The following is a 24,231-nucleotide window of genomic DNA, read 5'->3' as shown; positions in this document are numbered from 1 at the left end:
TTGGTAGGCTACAACTTTTTCCTTGGTCGCGTAGGCTGCGTACTCGTGCCTCATCGTGATATTTCCGACAGCTCTTGAAGGCAGCAGTAGTTTCATTGTGGCCCTGCAGAGCAAAACGCCATCACACGCAGCGGCCACGACGAGCAGCGGGGCAGGGCGACCGTAGGGCCACCACAGCGGCTCCACAGGCTTCGTTACCGACACATCTCTCCATCATAACGGTTATGGATTACACAGCTGTGGATTATTAGAAGCCTTTGAAACTGGTAAGACACACTGTTTTTCCATGTGACTCATTATTCGGCTCGCAGTTATCTCTGAAGCGGAATGTTTAATAGGCTACTTTGATTTTCCAGGTATTTTTTTACGACTATTGACATTTGTTGAACGTGCGTTAAAGGTGCTTATAGCCTGTTAGCTAGCTAACTCTTCCTCCAGCTCCTCTATATGGAAAAGCTGTCAGGGTGACGCGTCGGCTGTTTTGAATGCAGTACCCGGTGTCTGTATAAGTGAATTGTAACGTACACAGCAGCAGCAGCACATGTCGAGCCTGTAACTGGAGTAAAGAAACGGCACCCAAAGCTAATTCGCCTTAGACAAGTAGGTTATCCACGGTCAACGGCAGAGCACAAGGAGTAGTATACACTGTGTCAGTGTTATCACACAGGAGGCGCTGAGCCCTCAAAGCATCCTGGGCTAAGTTCCTCTGCTCGCTTGTTTACCATGATGGTCAGCATCAGCATCTCCTATTGGTGCCTAGTGGAGTCAGATGAAGGACACAGCCTCTCGTGATTGACAGTGGCTCTCTCATCTGGGATGCATTTAGAGTCGTCTGCGTGCAGTTGGGAAACCACAGTGCCCAGTTAACTTTTTGCATTCCAACACATAACATAAGCAGGTGTCTGTGACAGCATGTTGGCATCGCTTTTTAGTACTTTCTACCTAAGTTGTTGTGTCTTTCCTGACACAACAGCACAACAGATGTAATTCCTGGAGGATAACACAGGATATACAGAAGGAGCTATGATTCAGGTGTATAAGCTAGTACATGGAATATACTCTATGATGTAATGGTTGAGCCTGTCTTTCAGTTTTGGATCAATAGGAATTATTTAAAGCTTTACGCTGAAACATGCATTTCTTCCCACTTTTTGCGGTAAAAGCATGGAATAAACTTCCATTCCCCTTCAGTCATCAGTCATTTTTAATCAAGAAATGAATGTGATTTAGGAAATCAAGAACCTTCAAATGTGTTCGTATCATTGTTGTGTTGTTTGAGGAATAGAGGATTTTATATCTTTTTTTTTATAATTTAAATTAAGCAACATGGTGGTTAACACCTGCATCCACTTTTATTTCATTCATTTACTAGCACATAAAGACAGAAAACTAACAAAGCATTATGAGTAACACAACATGCAAAGGAGGCCAAACGCCGATCTGGGATTAACTAAAATGGGGTTTTATAAACACTGACAGGGCATTAAATAATGTTGGTCCTAAGTACTTAACAGAAAGTTGACTGAGGCAGCTTTTAAAAAAAAAGTATTTTTTAAGTCATACTTTATTAATCCTGCAAGGGAAATGACAATGTCTCACTCTGTTGTTAGAATACACATTACACGTACTGTAGGTAACCAGCACCCTCAGTAGACGATGCACTAAAGGAGAGAGGTCGAGAGTGAGGGGGCTCCAGCTGTCGGTGGACAGCCACCCAGAGTCGGAGGGGGGCTCGGTGCCTTGCTCAAGAGCACCTTGGCAGCTCCCAGAAGGTGAACGGGTCCCTCTCAAGCTTCCAGTGGCCACCACCATACTTTTGTCCATATGGGGACTTGAACGCTGACCCTCCGGTTCGCAACCCAACTCCCTACAGACTAAGCTAACGCCCCATATTATTTAAACAGTGCTGAGGATATGAACACCATCCTAATGTGAAGGCTTCTTCCTCCTCTTGTAAGTGATGTTTCTCCCTCCTTTGCTTCGGTAATTGGGGTCAATTGCTCTCGTCACCTCTCACCTTTAAAACAATGACGGGCATCCTTCCACCCCTTTATCCAACCCATTAAACCGGGCCCGGTCTGAACCACACTCATCTGTTCCACACGTCCCGCAGAATTAGTTTAATTTATTTATATTGCCGGCCGCTGCCATTAGCTTCCCAACAGCTTCTCTCTTACATCAGCATTTCCCCTCTTAAGAAGTGTTTCTTCTTAATGAAACGGCTTCTATTTACCACATGCGACGGACAGCAAGACGTGTACTGAATTTATTTTAGGTTTCCCTGGGGGGGAAAACTGCAGAACAAGCTGGAAGTGAGTTTTAAACTCCCCAGCTTTCTTTTGCTGTACAAGTACTATTATCCCTATTTTCAGAAAGCCAGCTTCCTTGGATTTTGAGCAGTGCCAGTGGCTAGCAGACCACTAAGTTTAAGATTTCTGCACCAAGACGACACAGCTGCTTGTTTTACAACCATGTGGTGTTATGGGCTGCTTAGGTCAGGCGCCGCAGGTCTGAAAATCATTTGTTGGAAGTCAGCATGAATCCCACCATATTGGAAAACAACAGATATCACATAAAACATCTTTGCATCCATGTCTGGGTTGAAGTTCTGTATTGTAGATGTTCCCCGTCCGTCGGGCTTGTGTCTTTTTGCAGAAAAAAAAAACCCCGCTCGTGTGACAGTGCTGATCCATTTTTGCGACACGACTAGACGTAATACATCCATGGTTGATGCTCCACGCTCCAGACCGGCAGCTGATTGGACGAACGTGTCACATGGGTCTGGCTCCTCGAGAATTTCAAACCACTGTCATGGCGGCTCTGACGGAATACGATGTCATAGTTTCCAAAAAAAGTTCACTGAAATGTGTTCCTGAAAATATTTTAAGCGAGAAACAGGGGAATCTGTCTTCATTTCATATCCACTAACGTCAGTTTAAAAGATTTCCGTCTGCTGGACAGTCGCGTCACATTCAACAGATTGATTTAGATAAAGAACGGCATCAGCCAGCAACTTTTTTTTCAAATGCAGCGCCGCCTTCCCGGGATGCTTTGCGGGCACGTCAAAGTCGCCCGACGTCACCCGTAGTAATAAAGTGGCGCACGTCGCGACAGAAGCGTTGCACACGCAGATGGATGTCCACCGTCAGGATGAGTTCTCGGCTCGGTATAATAGGACGGGGCACGCTCGGTATCACTGATTAACGTCTCTGTTGTTTAGCGTGAAGGCCCAGTTAGACAGACATCTACAAACAGCTTCTCATCCTCTTACACTGGTGAGACGCCTGCCAAAGCACCGTGTTTCGTCCCTGACTGACACACGGCTACTTGGTGTTGGCAGAATCCGGCGGGTAATCACACAGGGGGGGGGAGGCTAGGCAGCGGAACACAGTAAGTGAATGCAGTACCAGACGTGTACCAGTTCTTGTAATTTAGTCCTAATAATATTAAGGGCTGGGTACCAAATTAAAGGCTTTTTAGGCACTGACCAAATTGCCTTTAAAGTATTGAGAATCAAAAAAACGCCTTGTCATTCAATACGTAGTCTATATTCTCGACCTTCCACTTCCAGGATTGCCCCGTTGCCACCGGAAATCCCGCCGTATGTCCTTTTTTTGGACTGGATTTCCGTTACCTAACGCTTTCTTTGTGTTGACTCCGGTGGATTTGTGAGGACTATGGTTAACTGCTCCTCAGATCTACGCAGGGTAAATCCAGACAGCTAGCTAGATATCCCCGAATGCCGCAGCTCTGTGGAGAAAAGTCTGGCAAAGCGAGACTATTCATTACCTAAGGAGTAAATCGCATCAGCGTCAGTGAGCCAATAAGCACGAAGCATGCTTCTACTAGGACTGGGAATCACAGGATACCTCACGATACAAGATGAGACACAACACATGGCTCATGATACCAATAATATCACCAGACAGATATTAAAGTGATAATCCATGAATTGCTAGACGATCCTAGGGTGGAAATTAGCAATTTGCTACAACCTGACTAAACACATCTATTGATGTTTTTTGAGCACTGTCCCTGTTCAGATAAATAAATTACAATTATAATGTTCGAGTTGCCCTCATCAATGTGTTGAGCGCCACCTCGGGGAGCCATGAAGGAGCAACACTGGGAGCAGGGACATCTATTTTGTGCGCCTTAATTTATCAACGAAATATCAATATTTTGCAGCAGCATTTTAATTCGTCTTTCGCAAGAAGAAGCACAACTATAAATTGCGGTAACAATTTTATGTCCCACCCCTATTTTCGTCGCAGAGATACCTTTCAAAAACTCTTGTAGGAGCTTGGAAATAAATGAAAAAATATGTGCTGTAATGTGTAATGTTGTAAAAACTGTATCAAAAAAAAGTGTTGTTTAGAAACCGGTATCAAAGTCAAGGTATTGTTATCGGTTACGGTACCCAGGCCTAAGAACTCATTTGGGAAACTTTACTCGGCAATTTTAGAGCTTTCTTCGATGTACAGTTGATAGTTCGAGGACATTATCTGTCGTATTGCTCAGCCACCTGAACACTTTGAAACCACCAAAATATACGTTGAGTTCAAGTGTCCGTCTCTGCGTGGGAAGCTCCATGCTTCGGTTCAAAACAAGTCTGCTGTTTATTAAATCCGAGCCAGGGTTTACACGTGAATAAATGAAGCCCCCTAGCCGTCCCATTGGTCCAAGTTGGAGAAGTGCAGTGCAGTAGTTGATGACATCACGTGGGGCATGCGGTGGGTCAGCTGACCCTGGCTCAGTCAGCTGCTCGGCCTCACGCCTCAACCCCCTGCTGCCAGGCCGGCGTCGCAACAGTGTCGTCCTTTGTGTCGCGCCTCCAGAACAGAGGGAGGAAGCGAGGCCGAGGCGGGACGTGTGCACTCGCAGGCTCAAATCAGGTGATCGTTACAGATGAGTAAATGTTGGTTAATGCAGGCCGGGACGGAGGCGGTGGAGACACAAGCTGCCGATCATGTGATCCCTCCAGCATCTGCACATCACAATGCTAACCTGGAGGTTATAGTGCCTCTTCTTTTGACTTTTTTTATTTTTTTTAAACGGTCAGTCGCTTCATTTAAAAACAAAACAAAGAGATGTTTTGTAGCCAGGCGTAATCCTCTGGGTCTTTGTTGCAGCGACATCAAGGGAGGAAATAATGCGTGAAAGTGATACACTTGCATGGAAGCTTGTCAGAACGGGGCCCGTGGAGATGTCCATCTTAGGGGTGTTTGTTCAAAAGGGATTCAATTAGCAGGAAGTGTTTGTCTTGCTTCAAGTAGCAGATCCTATCAAGCTGATCCCTTATCAGCCACTTCCACCTGCCACAGCTCGTCTTTGTGTGTGCTTATGCGCGCGTTCGCCCGAGCCTGCGACATGTGCAAAGTCAGTATCCTGTCGTCAAGTGTGTGGCTTCGTTTCCTCCGAAGAGAATCACAGTTGCTCATTTACATCAGGAGCGCAGGCGAGGCTGTCTCTCATATCCCGCTCAACATTTCTTTCTTTCATTTTTAATCTTCCCCGTGTTTTTCTAAATCTCTCCAATTCCATTATAGCTCTCAGGTCCATTTAGCCTTCATTCAGAAGTTTAAGAGTGCACTGGAGCGGCTCGTTCTATATTTAAAACCTTTCCGCTGAAGAAATCGAGCAAAAAACTATTTTAATTCGGCCAGCCAGCACCCAGCCCCAAAGGTTCACACTGCTGCTGAAGCAGTGGAAGGGCAGTGGTAGCTTCCTATTCAGTGCTTTCCCTACCAGTATATGGCTTACATAAGCCAAAAGAATGTAAAACCAATGTAACTCAGGTCAGTGTTTCCCACAGATTAGAAAGCAATTTGCATATTTGTGACGCCATCATCCAATCATTTCCATAAAGCTTAGTGATTGTGTCAGCATGGTAGATAGAAAGAATTAGAAATATTTAGCCAAATAATCATAAATTCAAAACAGGAGTTTATTTTACAGTATAATTATTACCTAGGTGTTTGAAGTAAAAAAAAGAAATTCCAAAAAGGGAGGGAAAAAGATCAATAAAGAATTCTTGAAGATGGCTGGCCTGGCCCTCCCGTTGTGTCGCGCTGTCTCTCGTACCTACATGGGTGGGCCCCCGCACCCGGTCCCTTCTCCCCTTTCTACCTGCCTGTGCAGTGCTGCCGCACATGATGAGAGGGGGGGGGGCATAGAGGGGACGGTTTCGGCGGCCACAGGAGAGAAATACCTGGCGGGCCTGCTGGACAATAGATTTGTTGCTAGTTGCTTTTGTGAAAAGCAATGCTTATAGTTTGGGCTCCAGTGGACTTCTTTAGCAAGCTTTTTGAGTGTTATGTATTCATTGTCTGCTCTAGCTTTTCCCAACGTTTGAGACACAAATAAAAATAATAAAAGTGAAAAGAATGCTCCAAGAGGATGTGAAATTGGTGATTCATTGCTACTGAAAAACATCACATTTTCTGAAAGAGCACCCATGAAACGCTCCGCCAAGTCTTCTCACTTAAGCCTTGGATAATCCCAGGGAACACCGCCATATGCAGGTGTCGGAGAGATCCAAGGCACCATGTGGTGGTTGGAGAAGCAGCAGGCAGAGAGCGCCTACTGACTCCATGTGTTATGCTCTCTAGCACTTTGTCTTAGAGAGTATAACCGGATTCACATGTACTGTATAGGCAGTACTGTATATTTAACACAGCACCTTCATCAAGCAGGGTTTTTTCATGGCCTTCCAGTACCCACCACCCCCAATACGCCCACATGCAGAGACATTTTTGATAGAGAAAATCTCAATACTCAGTACTATCGAACTGCAGTAAAATCACAGTAAATGAAAATCTCAATACTAATCCAATCTGCATCTATATATTGTGAGAGAATCCAATCGGGACAAAATGATATGGTCCCAGCCCTAATATCTATATAGATAACTGATGAGGGGATAAATGTCATGTGTGTGCAAGCAAGTGCTGTGCGTGTGCGTGTGTGTGCGTGCGTGCGTGCGTGTGTGAGTGTGTGTGTTTGTGCGTGTGTGTGTCTGTGTGTGTGTGTGTGTGTGTGTGCGTGTGTGTGTGTGCGTGTGTGTGTCTGTGTGTGTGTGTGTGTGTGTGTGTGTGTGTGTGTGTGTGTGTGTGTGTGTGTGTGTGGGAGAACATTTGAGGCTCTCCCGACAAAAGTAGCAATCACGCGGGTTTATTTTCCGCACTGACACTCTGGGCGCGGTGCACAATACATCTCACCATGCTTCATTAATAATTAATGATATGTTTACCATGCTGTCAGACTGACGACAGAAAACAATAGTGCTTTCAGCACGTGCCCGTATGTTTATGGGCTTCATACATAATGAACTTGCTGTGAGATTTCCAGCTGTGTCTAATGTCATGTGTGAGTGACAAAAGACGGCATTCTGCCCCAACAAAGCCTCCCTGTGCAGCGCGTGGAGGACGCTGGTGAAAAACAAATCTGCATTGCAAAGAAGCTATTACGTTTTATGGTTTCTATGAATTTAAATGTGGACTTAACGCAGCTCCTGATTCCTGCACACAGACTTCCACACGGAGCACAGTGGCTGGTGGTAAGTAGAATTCTCCTCTCAGATAGTCGCTCTGTGTCACACTCCTCGCCAAGAGCTCCACCGCAGTGTTCAGTGTCCTGAACTCTGCTGCCTGCCTGCCCTCTGCTGCACTCCGCGCTCCCTTTCTACCACGCAGCGTCATTTCTCTGCATTGCTGACGCAGCTGCGAGATGCTGACAAAGGAGAAGATTGACGTCACAGGAATTTATCTTCAGGATGCTGCCACATGTTAAATAACCCCAAAAGCCAAAGATGGTGGAGAGCAGGGCTGTCCACCTCAGCCTTCCCAAGGGCTACCGGGGAATATAAGGATCGCATCCAGGGCCAGACATGTCGACTTCATTGCTTTTATGTTGAAATGTGTCAAAAAAGTCAAATATCTTTGACTGTATTATTGTAGGTGTCATATAGTCAACAAAAATGTTAAAGAAAATGCCCAAAATTTAGGAAAAAAACAGCAGAAATGCTAAAAAAAAAAGAAAGACAATAACTAGATGGGCCAAAATGTATTGTGAATCTTAATTCATATGGAGGCCGGATAAAAATTAGCAAGGGGCCGGATTTGGCCTGCGGGCCTTTGGTTTGACACGTGTGGTGTAGAGGCCAAACCCAGGACCCTGAGGCGCTGTTCCACGGGTAGTTAACGCACTTTTTACATTTTTTAACAGTGAACGTCCAAGTCCTATTCGCAGTTAAAACCTTTGGTTCTGTTTATTTCCATGAGATCTTAGTTGGGTTTCCAGACAAACCACTGCTTGTACGTATGCCTGTGTAGTGGTGTGATGTTGGTGTGTGCGCGTGTGTGTGCGTGTGTGGTGTGTATGTGCCTCCGGGTTGCACCAGCAGCTACTGTTGATAGTGTAATCTCTGCTAGTGTTCTGCTGCTTTCTGCAGCTACGCAGGGCATACTAAAAAAAAAGCCTATATTTCTGCTCTAGCTGTATGTATGGTGTCTTTTTGATTATCATGTGTATATTCTTTTTTGTTGCTTCCTGCTGCCATGGTCTAAAATCATCTGGCCAAAGGACTACTGTTGAAAATGAGCCGACTGGCTAACACTGGCACATTTGTCACATTTAATCAATGTTGATTAATGTGTGTTGTCCTTTATAAAAATAAAAAGAAAGAAAGAACCAAAGATTGGTTCCTATTTTACTTGTTGGCCCTTACAGATGGTATTCCTACTGTGGCCATTTTGAATAAAAGTTTCTGCTGGTTAGGGCTGGGTACAGTTTAAAAATATACAATAGCGATACTGGTACCTTTTTCCCGGTCCTTCCCCTCTGTCATACCAAAAATAAGATTTTATTTGTATTATAATAATTCAAAACCTATTTATCCTATTAACTAAGAACATGTTATTTATTTAGAATATTTACACACCACACGAAATAAAACCCCTCCCTAACCCGTCCCTACAAGTTATTAGATCAAATAATTACTCATATCTTACACAGCACTGAAACTTTTCTTTTATTTCTATTGTATAATATTTGAGCCTGATTCAGGAGTTTCCCTGACATCACTTGTTCATTCGGTCGTCCTGTGAACACAAGTGTTGACTCTTGATCTGAAATAACACTTGTTTTTGCTGCCTGCGTTACGCTCTTATCGCCGGGCAAATCCCTCTCTGAAGTGGTGTTGCTGCAGATCGAGCACACAAGGCCTGATGCAGTGGTGGAATGGAACGATGTACATGTGTGTGCTACTTAAGTACACACGTTGAGCTATATGTTCTTTACTTGAGTCTTTTCTACTTCCAGTCTGCTACATTTTACAGAGAAATATTGTACTTTTTACCACTACATTCAGCTTTGTCACCTGACAAGCACATGTAGTTTGTAAATCTAATGTTTAATTATAAAGTTAACAATATAACGGCCTACAAGTCCAACTGAAACGATGTAAATGAACTGTTCTTATATATCTTTTCTAGTCTGAGACGGCTTGTCTCAAAGCGCCTTAACATAGCGCAGGAACCAGTCACACACTGGGGCCGAGGCTGCTGTACAAGGAGCCACCTGCTCATCAGATACTCACACACAGCATCGGGGGGGAAACCTGGGGTTCAGTGTCTTGCCCTAGGACACTTCAACATGGGACTACAGGGCCAGGAAGGTTGGTGGATCGGACCACAGGCAACCGCTCCACCACTGAGCCCCAGTCGCCCCATCACACCGTTACACACACTGTTTTAACTGTTTGGATCCTTTACACTTTCTAACATGGGAGGATTTTTCTGCATTGAGTACTTTTAATTTTAACACTTTAACTCCATTTTCCTGATGAGACTTACATACTTTTACTCAAGTAGCCTTACATATCCAATGCAGGACTTTTACTTGTATCAGAGTATTTTACAATGTGGTATTAGTACTTTTACTTAAGTAAATGATGTGAATATGTCTTCCACCAGTGGCCTGATGTGCGGAGAGGCTAGTTGTCCATTTGAATCCACTGACTGTCAGTCAGCCTGTCAGTGAGGGCTCGCAGCCCTCTGGCAGTCCTGACCTGTCAATCAAAGTTCATCCAGAAGGGCTCATAGGAACGGGGATGAAACATTCTGGATTTAATTAGCTTTCTCACATCAAATATATTCACCATGAACGCCATGATAAAGTTTGAGGTAACTGAACTGAACTACCCCACCGTCTGCAAGGTTGCTCTACATGTAAAGGCTGTAGCCTGCAGCTGTTAGCTTTGCAAATGGAGCTATTGTTGAACTTGTTGAAGTGCCCTACTTACCCTTCAGAGACAGCCCTGAAACCAACCAGAAGTGGGCGGCTGTCGCCGAGTTTTATGTAAAGCTGTACAAGGGATGGCAGTCTGAGCAGCGCAGAGGGAAAGCAGTCGCCCATAACCAGGGGTTTGATTTCCCAGCAGGGGTACCTCCGGCTTGGCCCGGGACCCCCGATTACGTCAGGCTGGCCTCAAAAGTGTGAAGTCGGTGAGGGAGCGTGGCCCTGTCGCTAAGATACGGCTGTGCAATTAATCAATTAAATTAAAATTAAAAATTAAAAAATTTGAATCGCGATTACAGTTCCTAAAGATCACAAAAAACGAAATATTGAGTAAAAAGATGATTTTGCACATTAACTAAAATATTTATTTTATCTTAAGTTAGTGTTACGTAGTGTTGAAAATGTCAAATAAATAACAAACCTTGAAAAAGTGATCATTGTTTAGGTAGGGCCTACACTAAACCATGTTTTTATTCATTTACATTAGTAAAATACAGGCAGAGATGGCGAAAATACTGACTGCCCAGACTCAAGTAGAAGTACAGATAATTGTGTTAAAAAATTCTCTGGTAAAGTACTGATTTAACTTCTTTACTCAAGTAAAAGTAACAAAGTACAGGCTTAGAAATGTACTTAAAGTAAAGTAAGTAAAACTAGCCTTATGAATGACAAAGCTCCCTGGCCCAGACAGATGTTACTAAAGAGTACAGACCCGCTTGCGGTGTGAGGCGCGTGTCCGCCCTATTCTTTGACATGCACTCACAATCACACATAAGGAATCAAAGTAAAACGTTGCCAAAAAAAGAAATAGTAAAGTAAAGTAAAAATATCTGAAAAATCTACTTGAGTGCAGTAATAAAGTATTTGTACTTCGTTACTTCCCATCTCTGGATACAAGACAGCGTCTTTCAAAACGTGGATATATTAAGAGAACTACAGTGTTTGTCGGGAAGCCCTGTACATTTCAATGAGAATGCCCAAAAGAGCATAAAGAAATCATGGAGCTCAGATGTTCTGCGTTGAGTGGCAATGGGCATGCGCACTAGCAACAGTTTGTGTTGTCGGAGCAACCGGTAGCAACATGCTCGTTCATGAGCTTCTCTCTCGTGTCTCTTACAAGTAGCTATAGCTAGTTCATTGGTGTACATGGCTAACTCATGAACCCATCTTTTCATTGTCTAAAATATTCACTAATATTGTGTTTTCATTGTAGCTAATCATTATGCTCTGCTACTAGCTAGCTACAAGCTAGCGATAGCTATTATGGTTAGCCTGCAGTTTTGTGAACACAGAGCTTCCCATTATACATCCCTGGCTTCATATCTCATCCACGTTACAGGCTTTACAGCATACTGCCCTACTATGTCTGTAGTAACCTTATGTAGGCATATAGCTATGTTAGCTGTGTTACCGTTCTCTTAATACATCCAACGCTGATGTTACTAGCCAATAGCCCCGGCAGTTTGGGAAATCCTAATGACGTCACAGTCACGTAACAGGATTTACAGCGTACATCCATCCATCCATACACCCCTTGGATGTATCATAAGATAATACCAGAGATGTATTAATAGAACACATGGTGAATTATAACCATTAGCTATATCCATTACAGCTACAGGACTTTGGGAGAGTGTGTTCTCCAGAGCAGAGCGACATGAGCGGGCGCAGTCCTGCTTGCGTCCATTATGCACTTTCATCATGCCTAGTTTAATAACTCTGGATTCAGCTACTAGTGAATGTTACAATATTAAACATGCAGCAAACACGTTTTAAACGAGGACCCTTAAGTGGTAGCTTTCAGACATGACACTGTTCCTTGGGGCTTAATCTCGCTCCCCAGCACATTTCAAACTAAAGTGACGCTGACTCTGTACAGTACAGTGCGTGCCGCTCCGGCCTTCCTACCCACTGTTCCCCCGTGGCAGGACAACACATTGAGTGTGGCGTCTTCTCTATGGATCCTGCTGTGTGTCTGGCGTCTTCAGTAGCCCACTCATCCGTCCCAGCAGCAGCAGAATGACTGAGGCTGTTGTGCCACGGCCGCACATGTGACAGCTCAGTGTAGCTGAATGACTTTCCCCCCGCCTCGGTGCCATTATGTTTTATTGGAAGAAGGCTGCTGATGAAAAGAGAGAGTCAGCTATCCATCCGGTGCCATGGGAGCCCTGCTGCTGGGAGCCCGTCGCCATGACTGCGTCGGGCGACAAAGAGAGAGAGGTTGAGAGGAAGGAGGCCACAGAGTGGAGAAATCCAAAATCTCAAATCACCCTTTCAGTCACTATGACCAGTACTAGAGTCAGAAATGTTGGCGGTGTGTGTTGCTTAGGCGGCCACCTTAACTGCAAAGTGCTGCGGGAAACCCCTGCTGTATACAGCCGACGTAAACACACACGCCACTTGGCGTGTTATTGCCACTAGACGTGTTCTTGCCACTGGACGTGTTATTGCCACTGGACGTGTTATTGCCACTGGGCGTGTTATTGCCACTGGACGTGTTATTGCCACTGGGCGTGTTATTGCAAGTGGGGTGGCGTTATTGCCCCTTGGTGTGTTATTGCAAGAACAAATTGACGTCTGAGTTAGAGTGCGGATCGGGCCGGATTTTTCTGTCCGAGCCCGGCCCGCGTCCGACAGAGCAGAAACCGAACCCGACCCGAGCCCGACAGGCATTAAGATATTTCTGTCCGAGCCCAACCCGGGCCCGACACAGTTAAAATCGCATTTGTTTCTCATACTAATGACGCATGTACGTTTGTTTGTGTGGAAAGCTCGCTTTTATTAAGCAAGTGTAGGAAGGCATTGGGAAATGTCAACAGATGAGCGCATCAATGCACACGGGGCAACAAGCGCCATTACCTCCATAATAACCTGTTTTAAATTCAAAATGTTCAATGCCTTATCGCGCTGATGTGACCGAGCCCGACCCGAACCCGAGCATCCTCTCTAAAAATCTGTCTGAACCCGGCCCGACCCGTCGGGTGCCGTCGGGTCCCGTCGGGCTCGGGTCGGGTATCCATCCTCTAGTCTGAGTTCAGGAAACGTGACACACAGTTGGGTTTAGGAAAAAAAAAGAAACCAACGGTTGGGTTTAGGAAATGTGACAGGCAGGGCACGATCCCCGGTCTCCTGGGTGAAAGTCTTGCGTTTTACCCATCAACCACCCCAACAAACCATTTCCTCCCCTTTATACTACTTGCTACGGCGTAAATTCACATGCTATCGCAAGATAATGTAAATCAATGAGGTTCAAACGCATTGATAAACACGCTAAAAAGCAAGTATATGAAACACCAATAATGGCATATGAATTGGCGTGTCATACATACGCAATACATACTTACCTAGCTACTGAGCATGTGCAACTCCCAACAAATAGATAGATAGTATAGAAGTGAAATGTCTCACTCTGTAGCTAAAACAAAGACCTGAACACACAGGGTGAAAACAAGATCTGCAGCAATCTGGGGTACAACAAAAATATTTTTGAAAATGAAACCATTTAAACCTATTCTGGTAAAACCTCACAATAAAATTATGAAAATGAGCATAATATGGGTGATTTAAAGGGAGGATAAACATAAGAATGTCAAATGCCATGGCAGGACAAAACAACTTTCTGACCTCCTCACTTGAATTCTCAAGATGAGTGTGCACAGGTGTATGATGATGCCATTCGTAAATATAAGAAAATAACAGCACAAAATTAACTGAAAATGAAGGAGGTCTCTTCTCATCCTGTTGTCCTATTTGTCTCTGTTTCTCTATGTCTCATTTCCTCTGCCTTGTCTTACACTATATCAGTTTTTTTTCTCCGGTGAGCAATCCACACATCACACTATCTTCATCCAAACCTCTGCCACTCAGCCGTACACTGGGGGATTTGATATTATAGAAGTTTTATTAAGATTAGGATTAAATAACATACTAATGTATATTTTCATTGTTGTTTCCCATCATGACCTGCTTCACAAACGCGTGATCTTGTGATTATAAAATCAGTTAATTTTGATCAGATAAACTGTTTACTCTGTGGAGACCTAATTCAACCAATAACAGGAAATGATCATGTAATAGACCCCCCCACATACACAAACCATCAGCAGCAGCAGTTTCCATGTGGGTGTCTGCTGTTGCAGAGCAAATAGTTGCATCACATCACATGAAGCCCGTGTGCACTCGTAGCGCCGTTAGCGCTCCGCTCCAGCAGTCGGCGAAACCACCGAGACAGATTAAATTAGATTAGCGGGACTGAGCTTTAAAGTCAAATCAGCAGCAAATGGGTTCGGACATATTTAGAAGCAGTGACAGCGAGTCTTCTGTAAATAAAGAGCAGTTAGGAGGCGCCATGCAGTCAAGCCCTGACCCCTCCTGCCACACAATGACTCTATTGTGTCATGGAAGCCACTGTCAGTTTACCCACGTCTGGTGGAGATTGATCTTGTGAATAAAGGTTGCCTTGAAGAGTCCCAGAAATGTCCTTTATGGTTTAGTTCTGTTATTCTGTTAGTATAGACTCACTCAATGAGAAAAAAAACTCACTTTTTTTATTTTTTTTCCTTAATAAGATCAGATAATTGAAGTCTACCTACAGTAGAATCAGGGACTGTTGTAAATTGAACATTCATCAGACAGCTGCTCTTAAAGCTTTATAGTGTAACTTTGGTATCGGCCGATACCGAGTACTGATCCGATACCAGTGAGTCATATATTTGATAATGTTTTAACAGCTGTGTACTACTCTCCCTGTATGGATGTGATGTGATTTCTATCTTTGTTGCTCCTGTTGTTGTGAAACATGAGCAAACAGACAACGAACACCACAGAACTTTATATTTTCATCCAGTTTGACTGTCAGTCATAACGGAAAAAGAACATGAATAAACAACCTTAACATAGATTTTCTTTAGGGCTTTATGACATTGAATCGGATTGGTGCATAAACTCAGTACTTCCTGGTTCATGTGGACCCGCCAGCAGCGTGCGTGCGTGTGAGAACCAGTTGTGAACTCTTCTTCCTAGCAACTGCAGAGGCAGCCAAACCTGATAGGTTGCCAATCAATTTAACCCTTCACACATACACACATACACACACGCACACACCCACTGATAGACAGGTTCAAAGGGTTTATTTCATTGTTGTGTGAAGTATGAATTACAACTAGTGACTTATTAAGTATAATTTTTTGGGAATATCTTAGAGCCGCCGAGGTTCTAGAGGGCCCTGGCAATTCACATTGTGAACATGGACACACCCATGTCATTATTATTTAACTCTTATGTCGATTAGGCCTGCATGATTCTTGGAAAAATATGAATGACGAATGTTTTGCTCCGAATTGATATTAAAAAATGAAATGGTGAACGTGGTGAATCCAGATCGTGATTTTATAACGATTTATCATGCAGGCCTAATGTCGATCCCTTGCCATCGTCCTAAAGCATTCTGGGACAAGTTTGCAAGACCATTTTCGCAACAAAGTGTGAATGACGCCCGCTGGCCCATGCAGTTGATACTCATGTTTTATGGAATGGGACGATGAATAATTGAGCGTCTCTGTGTCCCTGCAGGGCCTCGGTTTTGGCGTCACGCAAAGCAATGTGGAGGAAATAAAAATCCTGAAACGCTGAAAACAAGAGGTATGACTCTTCACACTCTGCTGGGCTCACACACACTCACACCCATTTCACACGCTCACACCCAGTTGACCTCACACAAACACTCTTATCCATGAATTCCGGCGTGTTGACTTGCATGCGCATACAATACAGAGTTACAGTAACCTCCATTAGATACTGACAGCAGATGGACTGCAAAACACGCTCATTCTGGATTATGTTCCTCGTCTTTTAGTGCATGTGTGTCATAAAATCATGCACAGATACCCACCATCTGGCCACAACTAGCTGAGATTTATTTCCATGCCAACCTGCTGTCCCAAGTGCATACACACACCTATGTGGAAGTACGTGCAGGGAGTGTACGAACCCACTTTTGCTAGTTTGATGGCGGGAAAAAGGGTCCGTGCCCCGGGCGAATGGTTCAACAGGGTTGTATTTAGTGTCTTCAGGTGTCTGGGTGTATTTGGTAGGGATGGCCAAATGAAGCTTCATGAGCCAGTGTCTTTATTTTCTGAGCACACTAGATGGCGCTCTTGGTTTTAAGAAAAAGGCCTAAGGCATTGCGATTCAGTGTTTTCTCAACCCTTTGTTTGCAAAATAATGGGATGGGACCCACACGCAGGACAATCTCTACGTTACGCACAGAGCCGACTCACGTAGTAGGAGCTGAAAAATAAGTTGAAAGAGCTATGCCGTAATGTGTAATTGTATTTTCTTCATGTTAAAATGGATTTCATAAAAATTGGTATTGGAAAATGTATCGTTTTGGAAATGGTGTCGTACCAGTATCACATATTTTCAAAGATACCCAGCAGTACCTGTGGTGCAGGAGCATGGACTTTGTCTTCTGGGCAGCATTAGTACAGTTCCTTCATAAATGGAAACTACAGCAAATGTTGTTGTAGTTGTTTCAGGTTGTCCTGCAGGGCAACAGATGCCACCAGCTAAAAGCTAAAGTGTTGTATTCCTCTATATTTTGATACAGTTTTATAGAGTATATGACCTAACCCGATTGTTTATTTCTGCTCTATGCCATCTTTAAGCAGCAGTAAGCAGCATCAGCAGTGAGGTGGGCCCATTGAACTCTGCAGGGGTTAATGGGAGGTCCTTCCACTGTGGGATTTGTCATGTGATCAGTGTGGGGTTTTGTTTTCATCCCATGCAACATTTTGCAGCAGATGACAGATGTGACAGTTATTTCCTAATCCGAGTGTTAGCGTGGGGAACACGATAGCACTGATGTTAGAGTCATCAACAGGGTTTTTCCTCTCCTTTTTTTTGAGGGGTGGGTGAGTGACTCTCCAAGACAGTAAGCATGACCGGTCCATGTACAGCGAATGAGTCTGGGTTACCTTATTTGACAGAAATCTGTGCAGTTACCTGTTACTTCTGCCAATTTGTTGAACAGAAATGCATAGAGTGCTTGAGTAAATGAAGCCCCAAGTACCAAAACTGGTTTAAAAATAATAATATTACTATTTGAGAGAGTCCGGTACAGCCTAAGTATAGCGCTTGTATTCAAGTTGACATTCTGCTTGCATAACGGTTGTTTGGTAAATTGCTCTTATTTAGAGAGAATTTGATTTGCTATTTTATTCTCTATACTTATCATTTTGGTGCTGTCGGTTTTCCTTTGGGGCTGGCTGAAACCTCTTTGCAGGAAAAACGCTGATCAACAGCTTGCAGCAGTGCGTGCTTTGCCTCCTCCACTCAGATTCACAGCTGGAGTTCCACAAATGTTGTAAAATGAGCACAACGTTGCATCAAGAGGCTGTGAGATGACTGTGATAAATAGGCAAGAGTTTGGGATTGAAATAAAGCAGTAAAAGCCGAGCATGCAGCATGTGAGTGTAGGGAGCATAATGCCGTTTTATCCTGCCTCCGACATGCGGTCAGTCCTCCAATCATTCCAAGAAGTTGACATTTATAGGATCTTTCTGGTTTATCCATCTGAAGTTTGAGATTCCTTAGTTGCCGTTGGTCAATAATTCAAGCAAACGTAAACATTTCAGTATTGCTGCATCATTATTACACAAGACTCCAACCTATCATTGTATAAATATTTGATACATTTCATTAGCATTTTCACATTCAACTTCAATCAATAATTAGAATCCAATCCGACCTGCGGCCCTCACTAAGACACTTTATGTTCCTTCATTTGTTGCCCATCTCTCTGTTGAAAACAGCGTGGCCCCGTCATATTTAAGTTGTGAAGTTCAACCCAAATGCGCTGACCGTAATTTGTTAGCTTTACTTGTTCTGCAGCCTATCTTGAAGTGAAAGAGAAGCCCATGGCTGGCCTAGTCAGAGGCATTTCGGTCTGTAGCTTCCTCTTCTTCAGTGTAAGCTTCCAACAATCCAAACCCCAGCAGGCTGACAAAGCAGACACATTGTGAGAACCCAGCCAAGCAACCGACAAACAACTACAAATGAAGAGGAGGGCTTTGTGTTTGAATTCCTCAATTTGTTAGTGGAAACGAGCCAATCAAGGGATTCTTCTTAGAAACCAGACTATCTGTCATTCGTAGCGAGTGTCTTCATTATGTGGGCTCAGTTATCGTCACGCTAAGAGCTTCTTTTTTTTTATGAGTGCTCCAGTTCCCCAGGGTGCTCCCGCATGGCTCCCTGCTCAGAGACGGAGCAAGTAAAGCGTGCTCTTTGCGGAGTTTTACATGTGACTCAGCTCTTTTTTCCTGAGGTGACGGTGACATCGAAGAAATGCCACAGTACACGGCAGGCGTCAGAAGAAGCTCTGCAGATCTGCAACGGTAGCACATCAACAGCAGCCTTAGCGTGGGAACGTCAAGCACACATACCTGGTACATCCCTCCATCTGTGTGTCTGTGTGTGCGTGTGTGTGCATGTGTATGCGTGCGTGTGTGCTTCAGTGGGTGGGCGGTAATGTAGGCTGGTGAGAAAAAGAAAGTGAGTCACCAATTCCAATCATGTTTTCATGCTTCCATTTCTCTCTGTCTCTCTGCTAAACAGCACAGTGGTAATTATCCTCGTATCATCCAAGACATTGATATTCATCGCTAGAATCATTTGCAGCCATGAGACAAACACACTTGTGTTTGCCTTTTTTTTTTTCGCAGCTCCAAAGCTGACTGTTAGCCCTCTCCTCCTCCCAGCTTTGTACCTCCAGGATAATGACTGTGCCAGTGTGGGCTGTGCAACATTTCAATGAAATGTCAGCGTCGCCCCCAGACGGCAGTGCCATTGTGGTTCTCTGTGAGCCTGATGGTAAGGAAACTCAGGCAGTGGGCAGGAGTGGTCCCGCTAATGAACCTACTTAAACTTTACTCCATAATATTGACACATCTGGTGGCATTTTTCGCCTGCATGCCTTTCCTCCCCCTAATTACAGATTCACAGGATGTACTCTACAGTCTGTTGGCTCTCTATGTGCGTTACCGAGTCTAAAAGGTCCCATGATGGTGCTCTTTGGATGCTTTCATATAGACTTTGGTTGTCCCCTTATACCATATCTGAAGTCTCTTTCCCCAAATTCAGCCTTGGTGCAGAATTACAGCCACTAGACCCAGTCCCACAATCAGCTTTCCTTAGTATGTGCCATTTCTGAGTCTTTAGCTTTTGAGGAGGAGAGAGGGGGGGGGGGCAAGGTGGAGGTTGGGGGTGTGGCTTTCACCAACTGCCACTTTGCTTATTGGAAAAAGCCATGAAGCTCTCTCTCTCATGGGGGCGGGGGCAAATTCTCAGGGTGGGCAAAGCAGAGAAAGGGGAGGTAACCTTGCCCCTTATGACCTCATAAGAGGCAAGATTCCAGATTGGCCCATCTGAGCTTTTATTGTCTCAAATGCAGAGCTGCGACCCAGGGCTCGGTTTATACCTATCACCATTTCTAGCCATTGGGGGGCCATAGGCAGGCTGGGGGGATGCATATTAATGTTACAAAACCTCATAAAGCAACATTTTCATGCCATGGGACCTAGTGGAGCTCACTGTGCTCCATGGCTGCCACACAACAAGCGTGAGGATATCCGGCGGCTGCTACGGAAAGCAAAACTTTGTTTCATACTACTCGCTGCAGCCGAAATTCATACTCTATTGCAAAGTAGTGTAAGTCAATGGAGGCCAAATAGGGTTGATAACACGCCAATGATGGCATACAAATTGGCGTGTCATACATACGCCATTTCATGAGATCAGTCTGAGATTCTAAGCCAAAGAAACGATTCCAATAAAAAAGGTGGAATTGGTCCTTGATGCCCAATCCTACCAGCTTATAAAAAAAAGAGCTGTCTTGACCATCAGATCAACTCATGTCAGAGCACCTTTCTCTCACCTCACCATCACTTCACCCCGCGGAGGAGCGAATTAGCCACAGCAGCAACAGCACTCGGCCCCCGCTGAGAGACGTCAGCTCTGGGAATCATCAAAGTGCCAGCATGCTGCGGCGGATCCTGAGCTCCTCAGTCTGCAGCGCACACCCAGACATCACTCTCCTGCCAGCGATGACAGTAGCACTGCTCCGGGGTGGCATTTCCATCAGCCATATACAGTGGAACGTGTGGCTGATGAATCTAAATATCATTATCATTGTCATGTAGATACACATTTTAAGGAAAGCATACCATTTAAGAATGTAGAATGATTCCAAAAAAGGAAAGACTGGCCAATGAGTTCTTTTCTTTGACGGTGTGCAGATGGTTGTCATTAATGACACACAAAGTGTTCATAAGGTGTCGGACCACCATAAGCCTCCAGAACAGCTTCTTCTTTTTTTTAATAATCATTTTTAGTGTTTGTATTGATCCCCAGTTGGAAAATTATAATTTATACTCTGTTTTGTTATGTATCTGTTTCGTAATCACTACACACAGGCCTGAAATACACATAGATGCTCATGACCTATTCATGCCACTGTTGGACAGGCTGTTTGTATAAAAGCATCTGTATTTGTCATGTTTAACTCCTAAAAGTTTTCCTTTTCATTTGTCACCCACCTGTAATTCCAGTTTAGTTAGAATTTTCCTACATTTCCCATGATGCTGTTGGAAACATACCAAAGATAACACAAGGGCCTGTTGGTTATACATGTAAGGATGGGCAAAGGGCACATGTCACAGTTGAAAACTGGGTAGGTTTGCTTCTTCTCTGACAAATTATTTGCATGCATGACTGTAGAACAATGTGCTCGAAATATCCCAAGATAAAAATATACACCCAAGCAGTTATGGGCCCAAAAATGCAGGGTTGTTGCCAATAGTGGGGTTTTTTTTGTTTTTTTTTAGGGTGGCTTTTTCCTCAGTAGTCGGTTCGGGCTTGCACAGCCGGAATTATGTGTTAAGGTTGGAATTTGTGTTCGTTGCATTGCGCTGCTCTCTCTTAAATTTGTCTTTTAAACACTGCAGTAGAAGTAGAGGACGTGGAAAAGAAAAAGAGCAAGAAGAGGTGGGATGATTGAGCACCTTCTCCAAGTGGTTTTAATCTACACTTCTACAGAAAGTTCTTTTGGTGTTTCCTCTTCTCTTCCATCCCACATCCCTCCATATTATGTTAGAAAAATGAGGCCAGAATGGGCGTTGTAAAGTCGGGCAGGAGGGGTTCGACCACAACATTTAAATGATCTTGCACTTAACCGCCTCGTCTCCCTACCGTTACCTGTAATAGAGGTAAGCTGGGTGGGTGGAGGCCGTGTGCAGAAGGCTGAAGTTTGGCTTAGAGAGTATCTGGGATATTTATGCAGCGTGTTTGTACTGATTTGTCTTGTTTGTCTGACTGGGGAAATAACATGGTTTAAAGTTTATGAGCTGTCTCTCTCTATTCAGCACCGACAGCTGGCTGGATGCTGGCTGCAGTGTGTGCTGTTCTACTGCTTACAGGATGTGTGCATGTGTGTGTGTGTGTGTGTTTGCGGTTGTGTGTGTTGTTGTGTGTGCTCGAGAGCCTACTGTGCAAATCCTACAGCCCCATAACCTCATCCTGTTTTACTAACTCACCAACTTGCTGAAGATCCCATAGCTAACATGGCAGAAATTCATCATTACAGAATGGCGAGACCAGGTGAGATTCCTGTCCAAATGCATGCGGATTAAGTGTCAACGCCACCATATGGCCCGGGAGAAAAGAGAATGAACACAGATTTTAAATGGCCAGTTTGAAAAAGCAGGGGTTGGGGTATCAAATGGCTGGAACAACAGCAGCTGTAGCGCCGCAGTGACACGCTTTAGACTTACTGCCCAGCCCGCTGAGATATGTGGCAGGTATATTGTCACCAGAGCTTTAAGAGGCTTTGGGTGTTTCAGTCCTTCTAATGGCTTTCCACTCTGATGGGCTTATTATGGACACGGATGTACAGAGGCTAACAATGGAGTCTTTCACTTGGCCGTGGCGGGACTGAAAACCTTGCACGGAAACATTTCTGGTTTGCAAATGAGCCTGATCTTAACCCACCCAGGCCAGATGACCATCGAACGCCAGCAACGCCTTACGTCCCATTGAGGACACTACACAGAGTTTTACTTATCTATACTCGCCATGTGGACTGGACTTTGATCACTCAGAGCTCTCAGTGTTCCTGCTCAGCTTTGTCATTATTTACTGACTGAACGCTGTCAAGTGGTTCCGCGCTGTTAAATGGTGCCAGCACCAAGGCTAAAAAGAGAGCCCTTTTGATGTTGCGCTATAGCTTCCTCTGCTTGGGGCAGTCTGGCTTGTCAATAATCAGCCGCAGTTTCCATCAGCGCTCCACATGTTGGAGGTTTAGCTGCGAGGTGGTTTTAATTATAATGGGGGGCATAAGGGGCAGGGAGAAGGGGGTGTTGCGACGGCTGGGCTGCCCATATGCTGGCCTCGGGTCCCCAGGGACTAAGCCAGCAGCTTAATGAGCAGCCCCGCAGGAATTAGTGCTTCTTTAACCTCAGTGTTTTGGCTGCTGGGAGAAGCCCTCTGCTCAGCTGATTTACAGCCACTGATGGGGGGGGGGGCACCTCATCGTGTCTGTTAGCAGTCATGTAGACTTCTTTCTAAACTGTTTTAGGATAGCGCTTCAACAGCAATTCAGAAGACTATAGTCTTGCTTTGCCAGACCTTCCCCCACAGCGCTGAGGGGGCTATTCCACACAGTATTCTGGGATAGGAGAAAACTGGCTCTGGTTTATTGGCATTTATTTCAACCAATCACAGTCGTCTTGGGTGGCGCTAAGCACAGGACGCAATGACGGTCTCACTGCAAAATAGTCGGGGGGAGGAACTTGTTTTGGTGGAACGTGTACGGTAAGAAGTAGTTTCAGTCGTGCAATAGAAAACTCTGATTGGACAGATAGTCTGGCTAGCTCATGGCTACTGTGTCATTCCCGCTCCCCAGGCTCTGCCAACCCATAGTACTCGCTGTGCTCAGTTGAAAGACAATATAAGCAGAAAATTGCACTTTAAAACTTATCTGTAACTTTTACAGTGGTGCCCTTTTTATGAGTTCATGTCCAAAAAAAAATGTTGGGAATGTTTTCCTTTCATTTGTTTTAAATTTAACAAATTATTTGTTTTAATTTAGCAGAATACTGAAAGCAGCAGGAAGGCAGGACTGAGTACACTTTAATATCTGTTTATCACAAGTAACAAATGTAATATGATTGCTATATTCAACAACGTTATTGCGTATTTTCCTCATATCGTGTAGCCATAATATATATGCATACTTTCATAATTGTGTGTACAAGGAATGGCAGCCATGTAACCACATTAAGACACATACCATATAATCACAACGTCTTTGGCAGAGCCACAGCTAAAGTTACAACTTTGAGCTCCTATCCTCTGTGGCATTTCTGTGAAACTGGGAGCCGGTGCAACAACACGAGGAGTCAAATTCTACTATTACAGTGTGTAAATCTGTGTGTTCTTGCAGTTAACTTTGCATAGCTTGTGCGCATGTGCACCCATACATAGAAACCATGTTAAAGGTGCTTTAAGCGATGTTGGGTGACCTTATTTCTTGTTGACGTTCAAAGTATTTTCAAACAAAACGAGACTAGCTTGCCCCTCCCTCCTCCTCATCCTGTCCCCTCCCTCTCCCTTCTGTGCTTCCGCGCACTAAACCCCCACCCCTAAACTCCTTCTTGTTGGTTATTGGCTGGAACGCTGGAACATTGTTTGTGTATGAGTTGTGGTGCAGGGGGGCACAGTTTGTTTTTGTTGGCGTTTGTAGACCCTGGGCTGTCTACAGAGACCGCAGTTTTTCCAGTGTGTTCAGGGGACAGGCAGCATCAGATAGCGAGGAGATGTTTTTTACAGTGTGTTCAGGGGACAGGCAGCTAGCAGATAGTGAGGAGATGTTTTTTACAG

General features: G+C 44.4%; 1 protein-coding gene across 4 annotated transcripts in view; it reads left to right on the top strand.

Moving 5' to 3' along the window:
- fynb (FYN proto-oncogene, Src family tyrosine kinase b) overlaps positions 1 to 24,231 on the top strand; it is an 83,803-nt gene continuing 59,572 nt past the window's right edge. For 3 of the 4 annotated variants that reach the window (XM_034900985.1, XM_034900982.1, XM_034900986.1), the window contains exons 1-2: positions 1 to 266; positions 15,871 to 15,939. The gene's annotated coding sequence lies outside the window, so the exon portion shown is untranslated. The remainder of the gene's footprint in view (positions 267 to 15,870; positions 15,940 to 24,231) is intronic. The other variant, XM_034900983.1, reaches the window with a different exon arrangement.

Source organism: Etheostoma cragini, chromosome 18 (genome assembly GCF_013103735.1).
Source record: "Etheostoma cragini isolate CJK2018 chromosome 18, CSU_Ecrag_1.0, whole genome shotgun sequence".
NCBI classification, from domain to species: domain Eukaryota; kingdom Metazoa; phylum Chordata; class Actinopteri; order Perciformes; family Percidae; genus Etheostoma; species Etheostoma cragini.
The sequence above is the reverse complement of the archived record's forward strand: the minus strand, read 5'-3'. Positions and strand labels throughout refer to the sequence as shown.